The 19,295-nt window shown below is 40.7% G+C and overlaps 1 protein-coding gene across 1 annotated transcript in view; it reads left to right on the forward strand.

Annotated features, from left to right (window-relative positions):
* The window catches only part of FAR1 (fatty acyl-CoA reductase 1), a 91,921-nt gene extending 73,897 nt beyond the window's left edge, over positions 1 to 18,024 (forward strand). Inside the window, exons 13-14 of the transcript XR_003791495.1 lie at positions 4,053 to 4,127; positions 17,915 to 18,024. The gene's annotated coding sequence lies outside the window, so the exon portion shown is untranslated. The remainder of the gene's footprint in view (positions 1 to 4,052; positions 4,128 to 17,914) is intronic.
* The last annotated feature ends 1,271 nt before the right edge of the window (positions 18,025 to 19,295 follow it).

The raw sequence follows: 19,295 nt of genomic DNA on the forward strand, positions 1-19,295 counted from the left end.
TCCTCCAAAGATGCTTTGGAGGCAGAATTCCTTTATTTTCTGCTGTTATACAGAAAACCTAATTCTCTTTCTTTCTCTCTCACATATATCTGTGGAAAGCTTATCTTCAGTTTTTGAGAGCAAAGTGTAACTAGAAAGTGTTAGGTTGAAACACATAAAAATGCTAATACTTGATGGTCTTTGAACTACAAAGATAATCTCATATGACTCTACCCTAGTATTAGAGCTGCTTTTTTTGTTTTATTTTTTAACAAACACACCTGAACCTAAACATACAGATGAATGGATTTTATTTAAAATAGTCATCCCAGGAGAATATATATTTATTTCATCAGTACTTAAGTTTTTGACATATAATACCTACTTCTCTGCTTTATGTTACATCTTTCACAGGTTTGTCATTTTCCCGAACTGGGTTGTTGATTTCTGGTTGTTGAGAGGAAAACCAGCTCGCACCTTTTACACTGTAGAAATAACATTAGTGAACACTTGTTGAGCACTCACTATGTGCCAGACACTACTCTAAGCATTTTACATGTATTAACCCATTCGTGACTTACAGCAACCCTTTGAGAAGGGCACCTCTGTTACCCTAAGGTGTGTAACATTAGTAATTTATCCATGTTACACTGCTAGTGGCAGAGCCAAGGTTTGAACTCAAGTAAGTCTAGCTCAAAAGCCTGCTACACTTGTCCATCACACTATACTGTCTTTCACTATAGGAGCACGTGCTTCTGGACCATTTAGAGAGGTTCTCTTATATGCTGTTGGGTTAGGCACTGTGTTTTATATATTGCAATTATCTGTTTATCTGTCTGTATCACTCAACACACTCTAAACTTGTCAGTGGTTCAGATCGGAGTATGACACACTACCTACCCTTTAGGGTTGTATGACTTAACATAGGTAAGTAAACATAGTTTTAATATAACATATAAAGAACAAAATACTAAAAGCACAAAGGAGTGATTTACTGCTTAGTGTTTCAGGGAGGAGCTCATACAGACATACAACAGTTGAATTGTGGTTTTAAGTCTCATTGGAAGAATGGTGGGAAAGGGAAGCATTCCAGGTATAGAGAAGGGCATGTGTAAAGGGAAGTGTGGGGAGCCATGAGGAAATATCTTGGTGCCAAAGGGGAGGATGACTAAGGGAAGATGAGGCTGGGGAGGCAATTGGGTGCCAACCAAGGGCCTTTATATGCTCAGAATTCACTATGGAATGTGGAATGGCTGTGGTCAAAAACACTCAGAAGGTCCTCCTAGCCAAAGCACACCAATTCCTATTAAATATGAATAGATTTTGGACTTCAGTGAACTGACCTATAACACTTATTTCCTGAATGAAATCAACTTAAGAGAAAAAATTCTACTTAAATAGTGACACTAAGTATTTTTGAGAATACAAGCCACATCAGTGTTTAAACAGCTGGTCTCTCTGTTTTTCAGTTTTCTGTGATTCTCAAAGTATGATCCCAGACCAGCAGCAGCAGCATCTGCATCACCTGGGAGCTCAATAGAAATGCAGCTTTCAGATCCCAGCCAGACTTACTGAATCAGAAACTGGGTGGGGCCCAGCAGCCTGTTCCGAGGTGGCCTCCAGGTGATCGTTATGCACCCTAAAGTTGGAGAACTGCTGGTCTGAGTAGTCAGTCTTCGTGAGATACCAGCAAGGTCCAAGTAGAGTACATTCCTAGGACCTGGGACAAGGTCTGGAAAGTTCCACTTGAAAGTAAAAATCAATATATAAAACATGACACAAAACACATAGTAATACATAGGAAATGGTCTGGCCTCACAGGAATAACGCCAAAATGTTCAAGAAGTTAGCCTTATGTGATAATTATGGGTGGTCTAGCTTTTTGACCCTTATACTTTCATATTTTCTATGTTTTCTGCAATGAGCCTGAGTTTTTTGTAAACTAAAGCAAAAGTTTTTATTTTACAGTAACAAATGAGGGTGTGTGGAATCTGGAAAAATAAGAAAAGCCTTAAAAAAAAAATAAAGTCCATTCATTCTGGGTTTTTAACTCCAGATCTTGAGATGGCATTTTTGTCTCATGGTTAGAGAACAACAACTTACTATGCTATGATAGCCTTTGAAATTGTCCAGGTCTTTGTTAGGTTTTTGGTAAACTTGGTAAGTATATTCATTTCTGTGCTTACTAGTTTATTACTCGGTCTTTATCTCGTACTAAGCATGAGTGTATGTCCTTTCTGTGCAGCCAAGTTACCACAGTCCTCCAACTAGCTTACTTTCCCATTGTAATTCCCATTATAATGCTCATTTTATATATCAATTAATTGTGAGTTTATGGAGAGTCAGCTGTTACAGAGAATGCTCAGCTCTTCATAGGTTGAGAAGGTGTTTCTGTCCTTAAAACTGGGTTCTAGAGCCTGTGCCGTGGGAACCTCGCATAATTACCAAAGCATGCAGGCAGTTGAAAGTATTGCTAATTTTAGAATGTTTTACTTGAGAAAATCTGAAATGATTAGGGAGTTTGCCTTAAGCTATATGAAAACAGGATCTAACCCCATTAGATTGAAAATACCTGTTTACTTTGTTTACTTCATACACTTGTGAGCTCTCCCATAGGGCAGGGCCTATTTCTTTAAGGAACCTGGCACATAGAAGTTACTCAATAAATGTCTCAGCTTAATTGATAATATGAAGTTTGTCCTTCCTTCTATCAGCCCCAGAATTGTTAAGCTTCCTTTTCCTATATAATACAAAATTACAATCAAGAATTTGCCAAGGGCTTCCCTGGTGGCGCAGTGGTTGAGAATCTGCCTGCTAATGCAGGAGACACAGGTTCGAGCCCTGGTCTGGGAGGATCCCACATGCCGCGGAGCAACTGGACCCGTGAGCCACAACTACTGAGCCTGCGCGTCTGGAGCCTGTGCTCCGCAACAAGAGAGGCCGCGATAGTGAGAGGCCCGCGCACCGCGATGAAGAGTGGCCCCCGCTTGCCACAACTAGAGAAAGCCCTCGCACTCGCACAGAAACGAAGACCCAACACAGCAAAAATAAATAAATTAATTAATAAACTCCTACCCCCAACATCTTCAAAAAAAAAAAGAATTTGCCAAAAGGAATATAAAAGTTGACACCAATAATTTCATTTTTTTCCCTCACCTAGAGATGCTAACAAAAGACAATGCAAATGCTCCAAGTTAGAAACTCCACAATTGACAAACTTTAGTAAGTCTTTTATTCCATAAGCATTGATTGGCTCTTTGCTATCCACTAATGTAAAGTCATGCTAAATACAATCTTCTGAATTCTTAGTAGATCATAAAGTACTAGTTCTGCTGTCTGTACTACTTCTAGAGTTTTTCTTTATGAAGACACTTATCCAAAGAAATCTAGTTGTCTAGATTGAAGGGCAACTTGATTCCTGGTGTGTGGTGATTCCTAGTGGTGTGTGCTTTAGATTAGAAAATCTCTGGATAAGCTTTATGAATCTGCTTAGCTCAGTGGTACGAAAGCAACTGGGAGGGTCGACTGTGCATGTAACACCTGGCAGCACGGTAGAATGGCCTGATGGCACATTTTTGACCTGGCTATATCATCTGCCTTCTTCCCCAGTACACCAGAATGATCTTGCAGGCCTAGGCCAATTTTTGAATTTTTTCCCTTTGACACGAGAGGTAATGTTCAGTACACTATATGAAATGCCCGCCCTGCTCTGACATCACTTCAACCCTCAATTTCCTCGTTGTATAATTCCAGTATTGTTCAAACTTACACCATGTTATGAGCACCCTCCTACTTCTCGAATTGTCAGATGCACTTTACCTGCAAGCATATTGTATCCATATACATCAATACTCTGCTTAACAGACCATAAAATTGTAGGTCATCACAGAGCATAAGGACAAATTCTTCAAGAAATGTCAGTACTGGGATCCTGGAGTATCCCGAGATCCTCCTTGGCACTAGGCACACGTATTAGCATAATCTCAAAAAGGCACACAGAACCATCCCCTAGGTTGGGCATCCTAGGAGGAATCCCTTTTGTGTGAAAAGAAACCTTTTTTTTCTTAACACAGAAAAAATGCAAGGGGAAAACGTTGACTTTGAGGCATTTTAAAACTCCAGCTCTGGGACTTCTTCACAAAGCCCAGGTAATGTACTAAAACCTAGCCTCATCTGTTTGAGAGTCACTACTGCTTGTTTGCCCACTCTGGTCCCATTGCTACTCTGCCTTTTGTCACATAGTTCTTGACAGTTCTCTCTCTGCTCTTGTCTTCCGCATTTCCCATTTGAAAACTCCCTTTCCAGCTGCAGTGAGTCTTCCAGAATTACTGACATTCTTCTTGCAGGGAATTGGACTAATATTCCTTCTAGGAGGCTTAATTCCTATAAGGTCCGCACACATGAAGGATTTGCTGTTTTAAAAAATAACTAAGCGGAATTCCCTGGCGGCCCAGTGGTTAAGACTCAGTGCTTTCACTACCGTGGCCTGGATTCGATCCCTGGTCAGGGAAGTAGGATCCCACAAGCCGCGTGACACAGCCATGTTAATAATAATAATAAAAATAAGCAGTTAAAGATTAGTGTCGAAAGGGATTCTCACAGATATTCTAATTGTTCTTGAGAATGAATACTCCATGTCTACTTTTCTAACATACTGTTCCATGGTAACTGGAGCACAAGTACATAGTCACTTCTAAAATTAAAAAAAAAATACAACAAAACTTCCGTAAGGACAGAGAAGCAGAATTGTATAGTAGAAAAAGCATTCATTTTGCTGTAAGACTAGGCATGAATCAACTGCCACTTATGAGCTGTGTGACTATGAATGAGTCATTTAACCTCTCAGACTCAGTTTCCACTTTTGTAAAATACCTGCCCAGGAACGTGGTTGTAAGGATTAAATGATATAATGAATATAAAGTGTGTGTTACATAGTGTTCAGTAACTATTTCTTCAAAATCACCAAAAATGCCTAAGGAATAAAGCTATGGAATAATTATGGAATTAGTTATACTAATGCAACGCAATTTATATTCTCCAATTTTATACTATGATTTCCCCATTTCTGATATCACTTTTTTTTAAAGATTTTTTTAATGTGGGCCATTTTTTTAAAGTCTTCTTTTAAAATCTAAATTTATTTATTTTTGGCTGCGTTGGGTCTTTGTTGCTGTGCACGGGCTTTCTCTAGTTGCGGTGAGCGGGGGCTACTCTTCGTTGTGGTACACGGGCTTCTCATTGCAGTGGCTTCTCGTTGCGGAGCACACGCTCTAGGCGTGCGGGTTCAGTAGTTGTGGCACGTGGGCTCAGAATTTGTGGCTCATGGGCTCTAGAGCGCAGGCTCAGTAGTTGTGGCACATGGGCTTAGTTGCCCCACGGCATGTGGGATCGTCCCTGACCAGGGATCGAATCTGTGTCCCCTGCATTGGCAGGCGGATTCTTAACCACAGTGCCACCAGGGAAGTCCTCATTTTTTATTTGACACAATATTGCACACACAATATGAATTTGACACAATATTGCCCTTGCTTTTATGTTTTTGGTTTCTTGGCCCCGAGGCATGTGGGATCCTAGTCCCCTGACCAGGGATCAAACCCACACCCCCTGCATTGGATGGCAAAGTCTCAACCACTGGACCGCCAGGAAAGTCCCAGATACCACTTTTTTTAATCATTAAGGAATACAAATTTTGAACATTTTGAATAAAAGTATAGGAAATCAGTTCTCTTTACACCTTGCAGTGTTAGTATTATTATCACTTTAATTGAGCACCCTTCTCCACTGTGGCTTTTCTACAATCAACAGGACTTGCCCACTGGATAAAATGAGGATCCTTCAAAGTTTCCTCATATGGGAACAGAAGTCCCACTTAGTCATTTCACCCGCGGGCATGTTGAGACAACTGGCCCTCTTTATCTGCCCTAATGATCTGTAGTCAACCCAATAGTTTGTCTTCTTGCTGAGGTAGATTATAGCACATGACCTGGGCCTCATTTGTGTTCCAAGAATTCTTTGGGGAGTTTCCCTCCTCTTGCTTTTATTTAAAAGAGATGAAACAAACTTGAACTGCAAACTGTCAATTTTTTCTAATTGTTTATATAACTTGGCTGCTGGAGCATTTCGCATTCCATTAGTTCTGTAGTCCTCAATCCTGATCAGTGGCCTGTAATTAGGAAAAGCCTTGAACTATCCAGAAGCCAATTCTGGAAATCATCCCACCCTCACACATACACATGTAAGATCTTCGTTTTTGAACAAGGCTTCTTCCTCACAATCAAAAATCTTCAGGAAATTTTCACTTACAACTAGAAATTGCAGGGTACATGTATTTGTATACTGTTAAATCACAGATTCTTAGCTCTAGATTTGATTCTTTGCTTTGCCAGGCATTCTGTACAGCTTTCTCAGTCTTCCTCATTTTCAAAGGAGAATGTACAGTGTTTCCACATCAGTTGTCAGGTTCCCCTCTTCCCCCTCCCACCCCCACCCTGGGCTTCAATTATTTTTTTTCCAAGAAAAGTCTAGTTACTTTTTACCTTTTTTCCTTGGTTAGAGCTTGCTGGTTATTTCATTTGAGTTTCTAATTCTGATTCACAGTCCTCACTTTAGAGGCACCCCGCCTCACCCTTTTCCCTCAAGAGGAAAGTTCCTCTGCTGAATGTTCTTTGCCCCTGCAGACCCACTCTATTCTCCACGCTGCTCTTTGCCACGTCAAGCTGACCTCTGTGGATGACACATTTGGGTTCCCTTGCCTTCTGGCTTCCAGTTGGATTCAGCCCGTGAGAGGCACTGGCAGGAGTAGAGGACAAGAGGAGAGAAAGGACAGGGCTGTTTGCTCCTCAGTCATTCCCTCTGAGCTCTGGTTTGGCAGTGGTTGCATTCCTCTACCAAATGCCATTGCTGCTGCAGGGTGGCCTCCCTCCTACAGCTCCGCATTTCTCAGAGTTCCAATCATCGTCTCCTCCCCTTGCCTGCAACTCCCCACTGTTGATAGTCCCTGTGCTTCACCGTTCCTCGTCGTTGCTTTAACCCTGCTCATACTTTTGTAGTCCCTTCCTTGACCTCTATTACTTTTCTCAGTGTGCATCTGTTTCCTGTCCGGTTTGGATACAGCTCCTCATCTACATCTTAGCAATGCTGGTACCTTCCACTAACACAGTTCAGGACCCCAAATGTGGTGGAATAAAGCCTACTGGTTGGTCCTGAAAAAGTGTTCACTGCCTTTCTCACTTTTTCAAGTTGGCTACTACTTCCTTTGTCAGTACCTGATATGGGCACACCATCATTACATGGGAATCATCCTTGCTCTTCCATATGTATTATATCACTGTGGAACCGATTGCTAATTCGCAGATTTGGTCCGCCCACCAACATCTAGAAGGCAAATTCTTTGCCTGAAAACAAAAAACAAAAAAAAACCCACTCTTTCTACCTAGTCTGTCTTCCCCATCTATACATCCCATTCCCAAAAAGGCGTGCGCACACGCGCGCACACTCACACACACACGCACACACTCACACACACACACACACTGTTTTGTTGTTTGTCAGTGGAGTCACGGTTGTAGTACTTCAATAAAGAGCCCTTCATCCATTCCTTAAGATGAACTCAGCTCTGGAAGAGACTGTTCAAGGTTGTCAAAAAATGGAAATTATCTCTTATATTTTTCTCCCTGTCCCCCAAACTCTCCTCCTCTGTCCCATCAGATGGACCCCATCATCCACCCAGGTAAACTAGAAATGGGAATCATTCCCTCTCTTTATACTAATTTTTGCATTAGTCACCAGATCTTTGCCATTCTATTCCCTTAACATTGGGGATATGTTAACTTCCTTCCATCTTCATTGCTACCGCTGTGGTCCAGAGACCAACATTTCTCTTACCTGGATCGTGATGACATTTTCCTAACTGATTTCCATGCCTCTAGTCTGGTTCCTCTCCAAAGCATGCTCTCTTCAACAACTGAATGATCTTTCTAAATCACAATTCTGATATGTTGGTTTCCATACTTAAAACCCCTAAGTGACTTCCCATTTGTACACTGTACCCAGGATAAAGTTTGTACTTCATAACACAGATTTCTAAAGCTCATTACGATCTGAATATTCTCATCTCCTACATTTTTTCCTGTTCCTCATGCCTCAACCACTTGCTCTTCTACCAAAGTTCTAATCTCTGTCTTGTCTTGATCACGACGTGCCTCTACCTGCAAAATTTTGTCAGCTCTCACCAATCTTTCACATTTCAATTTAGGCATCAAGTCTGTATCAAGAATGCTTTCAATGGCAAATATCCAAAAACAGATTGCTACTAATTTTTCTTATATAAGAAATCTGGAGATAGGCAGTTGATAGCATTGATTCATTATTACTGTCATCATAATCATTACTGTTATTATTTATAATAATAAGATTAGTCTTCTAACCATCATTCTTAAGTGATCCCAGACTTCTGATAAAACTCCATTCCACATCTCATTCTTCTGGTCCAAACCAGGTATTGTAAACGGACTTTATCTTAGGTATTATTGCCAGTCAGTTGATAACTAATATCTGTATTGAGAAAAAATTTGAGACCCAAGAGAGGCTCAGCAGAAGAGAATGTGAGGCATGATCATTTATTGATGTCTGCCATGGGTGCAAAAAACAGAAACATGGGATGTGTGCAATATATCTGCCATCTTTTGTCAAACTTAAGCATCTCTATGTGGCCTGGTTAGAAGTTGCACAGTTAGCTTGTCAGGATGGAAGAGGACAATTCTAGAATAGGAAAAACATGATTATTTTTTTCTCCTTTAATTTGCATAGAGTGAATTATTCCACTTTAAATTATAAAACAACCTCACTTTTCTAGAATTAAACCCAGTTTAGTTTTGGTATAGTGTCTTTTGTATACACTACTGAGTTTGGCTTGCTAATATCTCTACTTATCACAGTCTACGTGGAATTAATGTTACACCACTTAGCATATAAGAACCTTACAACAGTATATTTCCAGTTACCCCCTTCCCATTCTTCATGATACTGTTACCAAACACTTTTCTTTTTTTTTTTTTTTGCTTTTCCAAATGTTATCAACTGTAATAAATTGTTAATACTTTTGCTTTAAACAGTCAGCTGTTTTTCTTGTAATGAAAACAAGACTTTGTATTTTCTAAAGTCCTTTTAAGAAGAAGTATTTAACATTTCTGGAGTTCTTCATGTAGATTCATATTTCCATCTGGTGCCATTTCCCTTTGGCCTGAAAACATTAACATATCTTGTTGTGTAGGTCTGCTGGTGATGAATTGTTTTGCCTTTGTCTGGAAATGTCTATATTTCATCTTCATTTTATAGGATATTGTCTCTGGAAAAAGAATTCTAGGTTGACAGTTTTTTTCTTTAGCACTTTACATATACCATTCTGTTGTCTTTTTTTTTAACATCTTTATTGGACTATAATTGCTTTACAGTGGTGTGTTAGTTTCTGCTTTATAACACCGTGAATCAGCTGTACATATATCCCCATATCTCCTCCCTCTTGTGTCTCCTTCCCACCCTGCCTCTCCCACCCCTCTAGGTGGTCACAAAGCACCGAGCTGATCTCCCTGTGCTATGCAGCTGCTTCCCACTAGCTATCTATTTTACATTTGGTAGTATATATAAGTCCATGCCACTCTCGCACTTCGTCCCAGCTTACCCTTCCCCCTCCCTGTGTCCTTAAGTCCATTCTCTAGTAGGTCTGCGTCTTGATTCCCGTCCTCTCCCTAGATTCTTCATAACCATTTTTTTTTTTTTTTAGATTCCATATATATGTGTTAGCTTACGGTATTTGTTTTTCTCTTTCTGACTTACTTCACTCTGTATGACACTCTAGGTCCATCGACCTCACTACAAATAACTCAATTTCTTTTCTTTTTATGGCTGAGTAATATTCCATTGTATATATATGCCACTTCTATATCCATTAATCTGTCGATGGACACTTAGGTTGCTCCCATGTCCTGGCTATTGTAAATAGAGCTGAAATGAACATTTTGGTACATGACTCTTTTTGAATTATGGTTTTCTCAGGGTATATGCCCAGTAGTGGGATTGCTGGGTCATATGGTAGTTCTATTTTTAGTTTTTTAAGGAACCTCCATACTGTTCTCCATAGTGGCTGTACCAATTCACATTCCCACCAAGAGTGCAAGATGGTTCCCTCTTCTCCACACCTTCTCCAGCATTCATTGTTTGTAGATTGTTTGATGATGGCCATTCTGACTGCTGTGGGGTGATACCTCATTGCAGTTTGATTTGCATTTCTTTAATGATTAATGATGTTGAGCATTCTTTCATGTGTTGGCAATCTGTATATCTTCTTTGGAGAAATGTCTATTTAGGTCTTCTGCCCATTTTTGGATTGGGTTGTTTGTTTTTTTGATATTGAGCTGCTTGAGCTGCTTGTAAATTTTGGAAATTTATCCTTTGTCCGTTGCTTCATTTGCAAATATTTTCTCCCATTCTGAGGGTTGTCTTTTCGTCTTCTGTATGGTTTCCTTTGCTGTGCAAAAGCTTTTAAGTTTCATTAGGTCCCGTTTGTTTATTTTTGTTTTTATTTCCCTTTCTCTAGGAGATGGATCAAAAAGGATCTTGCTGTAATTTATATCATAGAGGTGTTCTGCCTATGTTTTCCTCTAAGAGTTTTATAGTGTCTGGCCTTACATTTAGGTCTTTAATCCATTTTGAGTTTATTTTCGTGTATGGTGTTAGGGAGTGTTCTAATTTCATTCTTTTACATGTAGCTGTTCAGTTTTCCCAGCACCACTGATTGAAGAGGCTGTCTTTTCTCCATTGTATATTCTTTCCTCCTTTGTCAAAAATAATGTGACCATATGTGCGTGGGTTTATCTCTGGGCTTTCTATCCTGTTCCATTGGTCTATATTTCTGTTTTTGTGCCAGTACCAGACTGTCTTGATTACTGTAGCTTTGTAGTATAGTCTGAAGTCAGGGAGCCTGTTTTTCCAGCTCTGTTTTTCTTTCTCAAGACTGCTTTGGCTATTCGGGGTCTTTTGTGTTTCCATACAAATTGTGAAATTTTTTTTCTAGTTCTGTGAAAAATGCCAGTGGTAATTTGATAGGGATTGCATTGAATCTGTAGATTGCTTTGGGTAGTATAGTCATTTTCACAATGTTGATTCTTCCAATCCAAGAATATGGTATATCTCTCCATCTGTTTCTATCAGCTTTAATTTGTTTCATCAGTGTCTTGTAGTCTTCTGCATACAGGTCTTTTGTCTCCTTAGGTAGGTTTATTCCTAGGTATTTTATTCTTTTTGTTGCAGTGGTAAATGGGAGTGTTTCCTTAATTTCTCTTTCAGATTTTTCATCATTAGTGTATAGGAATGCAAGAGATTTCTGTGCATTAATTTTATATCCTGCTACTTTACCAGATTCATTGATTAGCTCTAGTAGTTTTCTGGTAGCATCTTTAGGATTCTCTATGTATAGTGTCATGTCATCTGCCAACAGTGACAGCTTTACTTCTTCTTTTCCAATTTGGATTCCTTTTATTTCTTTTTCTTCTCTGATTGCTGTGGCTAAAACTTCCAAAACTATGTTGAATAATAGTGGTGAGAGTAGGCAACCTTGTCTTGTTCCTGATCTTAGTGGAAATGGTTTCAGTTTTTCACCATTGAGGACGATGTTTGCTGTGGGTTTGTCATATATGGCCTTTATTATGTTGAGATAAGTTCCCTCTATGCCTACTTTCTGCAGGGTTTTTATCATAAATGGGTGTTGAATTTTGTTGAAAGTTTTTTCGGCATCTATTGAGACGATCATATTGTTTTTATTCTTCAATTTGTTAATATGGTGTATTACATTGATTGATTTGCGTATGTTGAAGAATCCTTGCATTCCTGGGATAAACCCCCCTTATCATGGTGTATGATCCTTTTAATGTGCTGTTGGATTCTGTTTGCTAGTATTTTGTTGAGGTTTTTTGCATCTATGTTCATCAATGATATTGGCCTGTAGTTTTCTTTCTTTGTGACATCTCTGTCTGGTTTTGGAATCAGGGTGATGGTGGGCTTGTAGAATGAGTTTGGGAGTGTTCCTCCCTCTGCTATATTTTGGAAGAGTTTGAGAAGGATAGGTGTTAGCTCTTCTCTAAATGTTTGATAGCTTTGTCTGTGAAGCCATCTGGTTCTGGGCTTTTGTTTGTTGGAAGATTTTTAATCACAGTTTCAATTTCAGTGGTTGTGATTGGTCTATTTATATTTTCTATTTCTTCCTGGTTCAGTCTCAGAAGGTTTTGCTTTTCTAAGAATTTGTCCATTTCTTCCAGGTTGTCCATTTTATTGGCATAGAGTTGCTTGTAGTAATCTCTCATGATCCTTTGTATATCTGCAGTGTCAGTTGTTACTTCTCCTTTTTCATTTCTAATTCTATTGATTTGAGTCTTCTCCCTTTTTTTCTTGATGAGTCTGGCTAATGGTTTATCAATTTTGTTTATCTTCTCAAAGAACCAGCTTTTAGTTTTATTGATCTTTGCTATTGTTTCCTTCATTTCTTTTTCATTTATTTCTGATCTGATTTTTATGATTTCTTTCCTTCTGCTAACTTTGGGGTTTTTTTGTTCTTCTTTAATTGCTTTAGGTGCAAGGTTAGGTTGTTTATTTGAGATGTTTCTTGTTTCTTGAGGTAGGATTGTATTGCTATAAACTTCCCTCGTAGAATTGCTTTTGCTGCATCCCATGGGTTTTGGGTCATCGTGTTTTCATTGTCATTTGTTTCTAGGTATTTTTTAATTTCCTCTTTGATTTCTTCAGTGATCTCTTGGTTATTAAGTAGTGTATTGTTTAGCCTCCATATGTTTGTATTTTTTACAGAATTTTTCCTGTAATCGATATCTAGCCTCATAGCGTTGTTGTCAGAAAAGATACTTGATATGATTTCAGTTTTCTTAAATTTACCAAGGCTTGATTTGTGACCCAAGATATGATCTATCCTGGAGAATGTTCCATGAGCACTTGAGAAGAAAGTATATTCTGTTCTTTTTGAATGGAATGTCCTATAAATATCAATTAAGTCCATCTTGTTTAATGTATCATTTAAAGCTTGTGTTTCCTTATTTATTTTCATTCTGGATGATCTGTCCATTGGTGAAAGTGAGGTGTTAAAGTCCCCTACTATGATTGTGTTACTGTTGATTTCCCCTTTTATGGCTGTTAGCATTTGCCTTATGTATTGAGGTGCTCCTTTGTTGGGTGCATAAATATATACAATTGTTATACCTTCTTCTTGGATTGATCCCTTGATCATTATGTAGTGTCCTTCTTTGTCTCTTGTAATAGTCTTTATTTTAAAGTCTATTTTGTCCGATATGAGGATTGCTACTGCAGCTCTCTGTTGATTTCCATTTGCATGGAATATCGTTTTCCATTCCCTCATTTTCAGTCTGTATGTGTCCCTAGGTCTCAAGTGTGTCTCTTGTAGACAGCATATATGTGGGTCTTGTTTTTGTATCCATTCAGCCAGTCTGTGTCTTTTGGTTGGAGCATTTAATCCATTTACATTTAAGGTAATTATCGATATGTATGTTCTTATTACCATTTTTTTAATTGTTTTGGGTTTGTTATTGTAGGTCTTTCCTTCTCTTGTGTTTCCTGCCTAGAGAGCTTCCTTTAGCATTTGTCGTAAAGCTGGTTTGGTGGTGCTGAATTCTCTTAGCTTTTGCTTGTCTGTAAACGTTTTAATTTCTCCCTCAAATCTGAGTGAGATCCTTGCCATGTAGAGTAATCTTGATTGTAGGTTTTTCTCTTTCATTACTCTAAATATGTCCTGCCAGTCCCTTCTGGCTTGCAGAGTTTCTGCTGAAAGATCAGCTGTTAACTTTATGGGGATTCCCTTGTATGTTATTTGTTGTTTTTCCCTTGCTGCTTTTAATATTTTTTCTTTGTATTTAATTTTTGATAGTTTGATTAATATGTGTCTTGGCATGTTTTTCCTTGGATTTATCCTGTATGGGACTCTCTGTGCTTCCTGGACTTGATTATTTCCTTTTCCATATTAGGGAAATTTTCAACTATAATCTCTTCAAATATTTTCTCAGTCCCTTTCTTTTTCTCCTCTTCTTCTGGGACCCCTATAAATCGAATGTTGGTGCATTTAATGTTGTCGCAGTAGCCTCTGAGACTGTCCTCAATTCTTTTCATTCTTTTTTCTTTATTCTGCTCTGCAATAGTTATATCCACTATTTTATCTTCCAGGTCACTTATCCATTCTTCTTCCTCAGTTATTCTGCTATTGAGTCCCTCTAGAGAATTTTTAATTTCATTTATTGTGTCGTTCATCATTGTTTGTTTGCTCTTTAGTTCTTGTAGGTCCTTGTTAAACGTTTCTTGTATTTTCTTCATTCTATTTCCAAGATTTTGCATCATCTTTACTATCATTACTCTGAATTCTTTTTCAGGTAGACTGCCTATTTCCTCTTCATTTGTTTGGTCTGGTGAGTTTTTACCTTGCTCCTTCATGTGCTGTGTGTTTCTCTGTCTTCTCATTTTGTGTAACTTACTGTGTTTGGGGTATCGTTTTCACAGGCTGCAGGTTCATAGTTCCTATTGTTTTGGGTGTCTGCCCCCAATGGCTAAGGTTGGTTCAGTGGGTTGGGTAGGCTTCATGGTAGAGGGGACTAGTTCCTGTGTTCTGGTGGATGAGGCTGCATCGTGTCTTTCTGGTGGGCAGGTCTCTGTCCAGTGGTGTGTTTTGGGGTGTCTGTGACCTTAGTATGATTTTAGGCTGGTTTTCTGCTAGTGGGTGGGGTAGTGTTCCTGTCTTGCTAGTTGTTTGGCATAGGATGTCCAGCACTGTAGCTTGCTTATCGTTGAGTGGAGCTGGGTCTTGGCGTTGAGATGGAGATCTCTGGGAGATTTTCACCATTTGATATGTGGAGCTGGGAGGTCTCTGGTGGACCAATGTCCTGAACTCGGCTCTCCCACCTCAGAGGCACAGGCCTGACAGCTGGCCAGAGCACCAAGACCCTGTCATCCACATGGCTCAGAATAAAAGAGAGAAAAAAAGAACGAACGAAAGAAAAAAATAATAAAGTTGTTAAAATAAAAAATAATTATTAAAAATTAAAAAGTAATAGAAAGAAAGAAGAGAGCAATCAAATGAAAAAACAAATCCACCAGTGATAACAAGCAGTAAAAACTATACTAAAAACAACAACAACAAAAAACAAAAACAATAAATGGACAGACAGAACCCTAGGACAAATGGTAAAAGCAAAGCTATACAGACAAAATCACACACAGAAGCATACACATACACACTCACAGAAAGAGAAAAAGGAAAAAAAAAAATATATATATATATACATGGTTGCTCCCAAAGTCCACCGCCTAAGTTTGGGATGATTTGTTGTCTATTCAGGTATTCCACAGATGCAGGGTACATCAAGTTCATTGTGTAGGTTTAATCCGCTGCTCCTGAGGCTGCTGGGAGAGATTTCCCTTTCTCTCCTTTGTTTGCACAGCTCCTGGGGTTCAGCTTTGGATTTGGCCCCGCCTCTGCGTGTAGGTCACCTGAGGGCGTCTGTTCTTTGCTCAAACAGGACGAGGTTAAAGGAGCAGCTGATTAGGGGGCTCTGGCGCACTCAGGCCGGGGGGAGGGAGTTGTACGGAGTGTGGGGTGAGCCTTTGGTGGCAGAGGCCGGCATGACATTGCAACAGCCTGAGGCGCGCCGTGTGTTCTCCTGGGGAAGTTGTCCCTGGATCACAGGACCCTGGCAGTGGCGGGCTGCACAGGCTCCCGGGAGGGACGGTGTGGATAGTGACCTGTGCTTGCACGCAGGCTTCTTGGTGGCTGCAGCAGCAGCCTTAGCATTTCATGCCCGTCTCTGGGGTCCGCGCTGATAGCCGAGACTCACACCCATCTCTGGAGCTCATTTAGGCGGTGCTCTGAATCCCCTCTCGCACACCCCAAAACAATGGTCTCTTGCCTCTTAGGCAGGTCCAGACGTTTTCCCGGACTCCCTCCCGGCTAGCTGTGGTGCACTAGCCCCCTTCAGGCTGTGTTAACGCAGCCAACCCCAGTCCTCTCCCTGGGATCTGACCTCCGAAGCCAGAGCCTCAGCTCCCAGTCCCCGCCCATCCCCGTGGGTGAGCAGACTAGCCTCTCGGGCTGGTGAGTGCTGGTTAGCACCGATCCTCTGTGCAGCAGTTTCTCCACTTTGCCCTCCGCAGCCCTGTTGCTGCAGTCTCCTCTGTGGCTCTGAAGCTTCCCCCTCACCCCGCCGCCCCCGTCTCCACCAGTGAAGGGGCTTTCTAGTGTGTGGAAACTTTTCCTGCTTCACAGTTCCCTCCCACTGGTGCAGGTCCCGTCCCTATTCTTTTCTCTCTGTTTTTTTCTTTTTTCTTTTACCCTATCCAGGTACATGGGGAGTTTCTTGCCTTTTGGGAAGTCTGAGGTCTTCTGCCGGCATTCAGTAAGTGTTCTGTAGGAGTTGTTCCACAGATAGATGTATTTTTGATGTATTTGTGGGGAGGAAGGTGATCTCCGCGTGTTACTCTTCTGCCATCTTGAATGTCTCCATTCTGTTGTCTTTTGATCTCTGTTGCTTCTCATGAGCAGTCAGTGATTATTCTTATCATTGGCCCCCATATGTAATGTGCCTTTTTTCCTCTGGGTGCTTTATTTTTATTTTCTTTTAGCAATTTGACTATGATGGATTTTTAGTTTTTTTTTTTTTTTTTAATGTTTATGCTGCTTGTGTTTTATTGAGCTTCTTCTGGGATCTGTGGGTTGACAGTTTTTATCAAATTTAGAAAATTTTGGCCATTATTTCTTCAAAATCTTTTCTGTGCTGATCTTTCTTTCCCTCTGAGGCTCCATATATATGTATATTAGACTGCTTGACATTATCCCATAAGTCACTGAGGCTGTGTTTTTTATCCTTTTTCTTTCTGTGTTTCAGTTTGGATAGTTTCTATTCACCTGTTTTCAAATATACTGATTTTTGTTTTGTAGTGTCCAACTTGCTGTTAAGCCCATCCAGTAAATTTTTGTTTTGTTTTGTTCTTTGTTTTTTCTTCTTGGCCATGCTGCACAACATGTGGTATCTTAGTTCCCTGACCATGACCACGGATCAAACCTGCACCCCCTGCAGTGGAAGCACAGAGTCTTAACCACTGGACTGCCAGGGAAATCCCAAAATTTCATTTTAAATATTATAATTTTTAGTTTTAGAATTTCCATTCTGTTCTTTTTTTTTTTTAATAGTTTCCATTTCTCTGCTGACATGCCTTACCTCCATCTTTTTTTTTTTTTTTTAATCTTGAATATATTTATAATAGCTGTTTTAAAGTCCTTGGCTGTTAATTCCAGTGTCCTCTCAGAGTCTGTTTCTTTGGACCATTTTGTTTTTGTTGTTGCTACTCCAGGTTATGGGTCGCATTTTCTTGCTCCTTTCCAGGTCTAATGATTGTTATTGCTTGCTGAGCCATGTGGATATTACATTATTGAGAGTCTGGATTTGTTTTCTTCCCTCAAAGAGTGTTGTTTTTTTGTTCTTTTAGGTAGTTAATGTATCAGCACATCAGTTTGATCCAACTGGGACTTGGTTTTAGGCTTCATTAGGGTGGGACTAGCATAGCCCTTATTCTAAGGCTAGAGCAAACCTACTTCTAAGATATGGCCCTTCTGAGCTCTCCACTGAATGCCTGGGATGTCACTTTATTCTGGCTAGTTGGAACACCAATATCTCAGCACTGTGCAACCTTCAGAATCCTCATTTCGCTTATACAGACCCCAATGGATAATTCCTTTCTGACAGACCTGTGGTATCTTGCACTGTGCATCTACAGGTTAGTATTTGGTCAAAGACCCAAGGGGGTTAATACGCAGATTGCAGGAGCTCCTTCCCGGTGCAGCTCCCTCCTCTCTGATATCCTTACTCTCAATTTCCAGGCACCTCAGCAGCTCCAGACTCTGCTCTCTGTTTCCTCCACCTAGGAAGACCACGCTCAGTCCTGGGCTCCCCAAGGCTCTGGAAGTCCCTCCTGAGTGAGAAGCGGGTGATCTTGCTACTGTTTCTGGCCATCTCTTTAGGGAGGTGCCTGATATCCAGGAAGAAATCTGCAGCTCCCTTTCTCCCCCTAGATCCACCTGGGGCACCCAGCTTCCTGTCCCTGATGTACTCCTTGCTAAGTTTGTCTGTACACACAGGGCTTCCAAACCAGAAAACTCTACCAGATGTCATTGTGGTGAAAAGGGAGGACTGGAGAGCCTTCAGCTTCTCCATCATCTCCACTGACACCCCAGAGCCACCACTTGGTATTCTTCGGTAGGGATGATTTTTCTCAAATGTATGAAAAGCTTGAATACAAGAAGTTTAGAAAATATTGATATTTGTATTTATCTTTAAATTTAAAAAATGTGGCAGTTTGGGTTTTGGGGAACAGACTCTGGGTTGGGGTTCTGGGATCAAGCTGTTTGTTAGGGATTAACTCCTGTGAAATTGGTAGAGGTGGAAATCCAACTGGATGCTGATAGAGCCTCAGCCCTCCAGCAGGGAGCCCAGGAGTCAGCGTTGCCTGTTAGATGTCTTGCATCAAGCCAAAATAGCTAAGCCTAGATACGCCACCTCCCTCGGTCACCAGATAGGGGCTGCCCCGGTGAGGGCATGATTTTGGACATGGCAACTCTCCAGATGAGGCAGACCCTGTAGGAGCTGACATCAAAGGCTGTCTGCTGACCATGCTCCCTGCAGCTGAGCAGCAAGTCCTCCCTCAAAGGGGACTGTGGTGGCAAACCTCCATGTCTACCACACAAAAAAAGTGCTTGCTATGGAAATGCAACTTTAAGACAAATCCTCTTGCCAATCTTCCCAACCTGATTGCTACTCCTAATCTCCTTCTAAATAGAAATTCTGGAGCCAACTGGACTCTTCCTTTGAAATACCAGGAAGTAGTAAGAACTGGACTGTCATGGAGCCTCACTGGGGTTAAGCCACGGCAGGGACTCCAGCAGGCATTGATCCATTTATCCAACCATCTGTCCATCTTTCCACGGGTCCACCCACAAATGTTCCCTGTGCCAGATTCTTAGACATGTGTTGGGAAGGTAATTGTGGCTATGACACCTTCTCTGTCCTCAAGGAACCCAGAGTCAATGGGGCTGACATCACAGAGAGCACAGCAGCCCTCAGTGTGACCTGGGCAGATGACTGGACCCACAGCAGGAGGGCCTCAGCTAGTCAGTTGTCCCACTGCTTCTGGGCCCAGAAGCCAGTGTCAAGGCAAATGGGAGGCACTGAGAAGTCAGCCCACATGGGAGAGTAGCAGCCATG

Source organism: Monodon monoceros, unplaced genomic scaffold (genome assembly GCF_005190385.1).
Source record: "Monodon monoceros isolate NGI ecotype Baffin Bay Population unplaced genomic scaffold, NGI_Narwhal_1 Super_Scaffold_7, whole genome shotgun sequence".
Classification (NCBI taxonomy): domain Eukaryota; kingdom Metazoa; phylum Chordata; class Mammalia; order Artiodactyla; family Monodontidae; genus Monodon; species Monodon monoceros.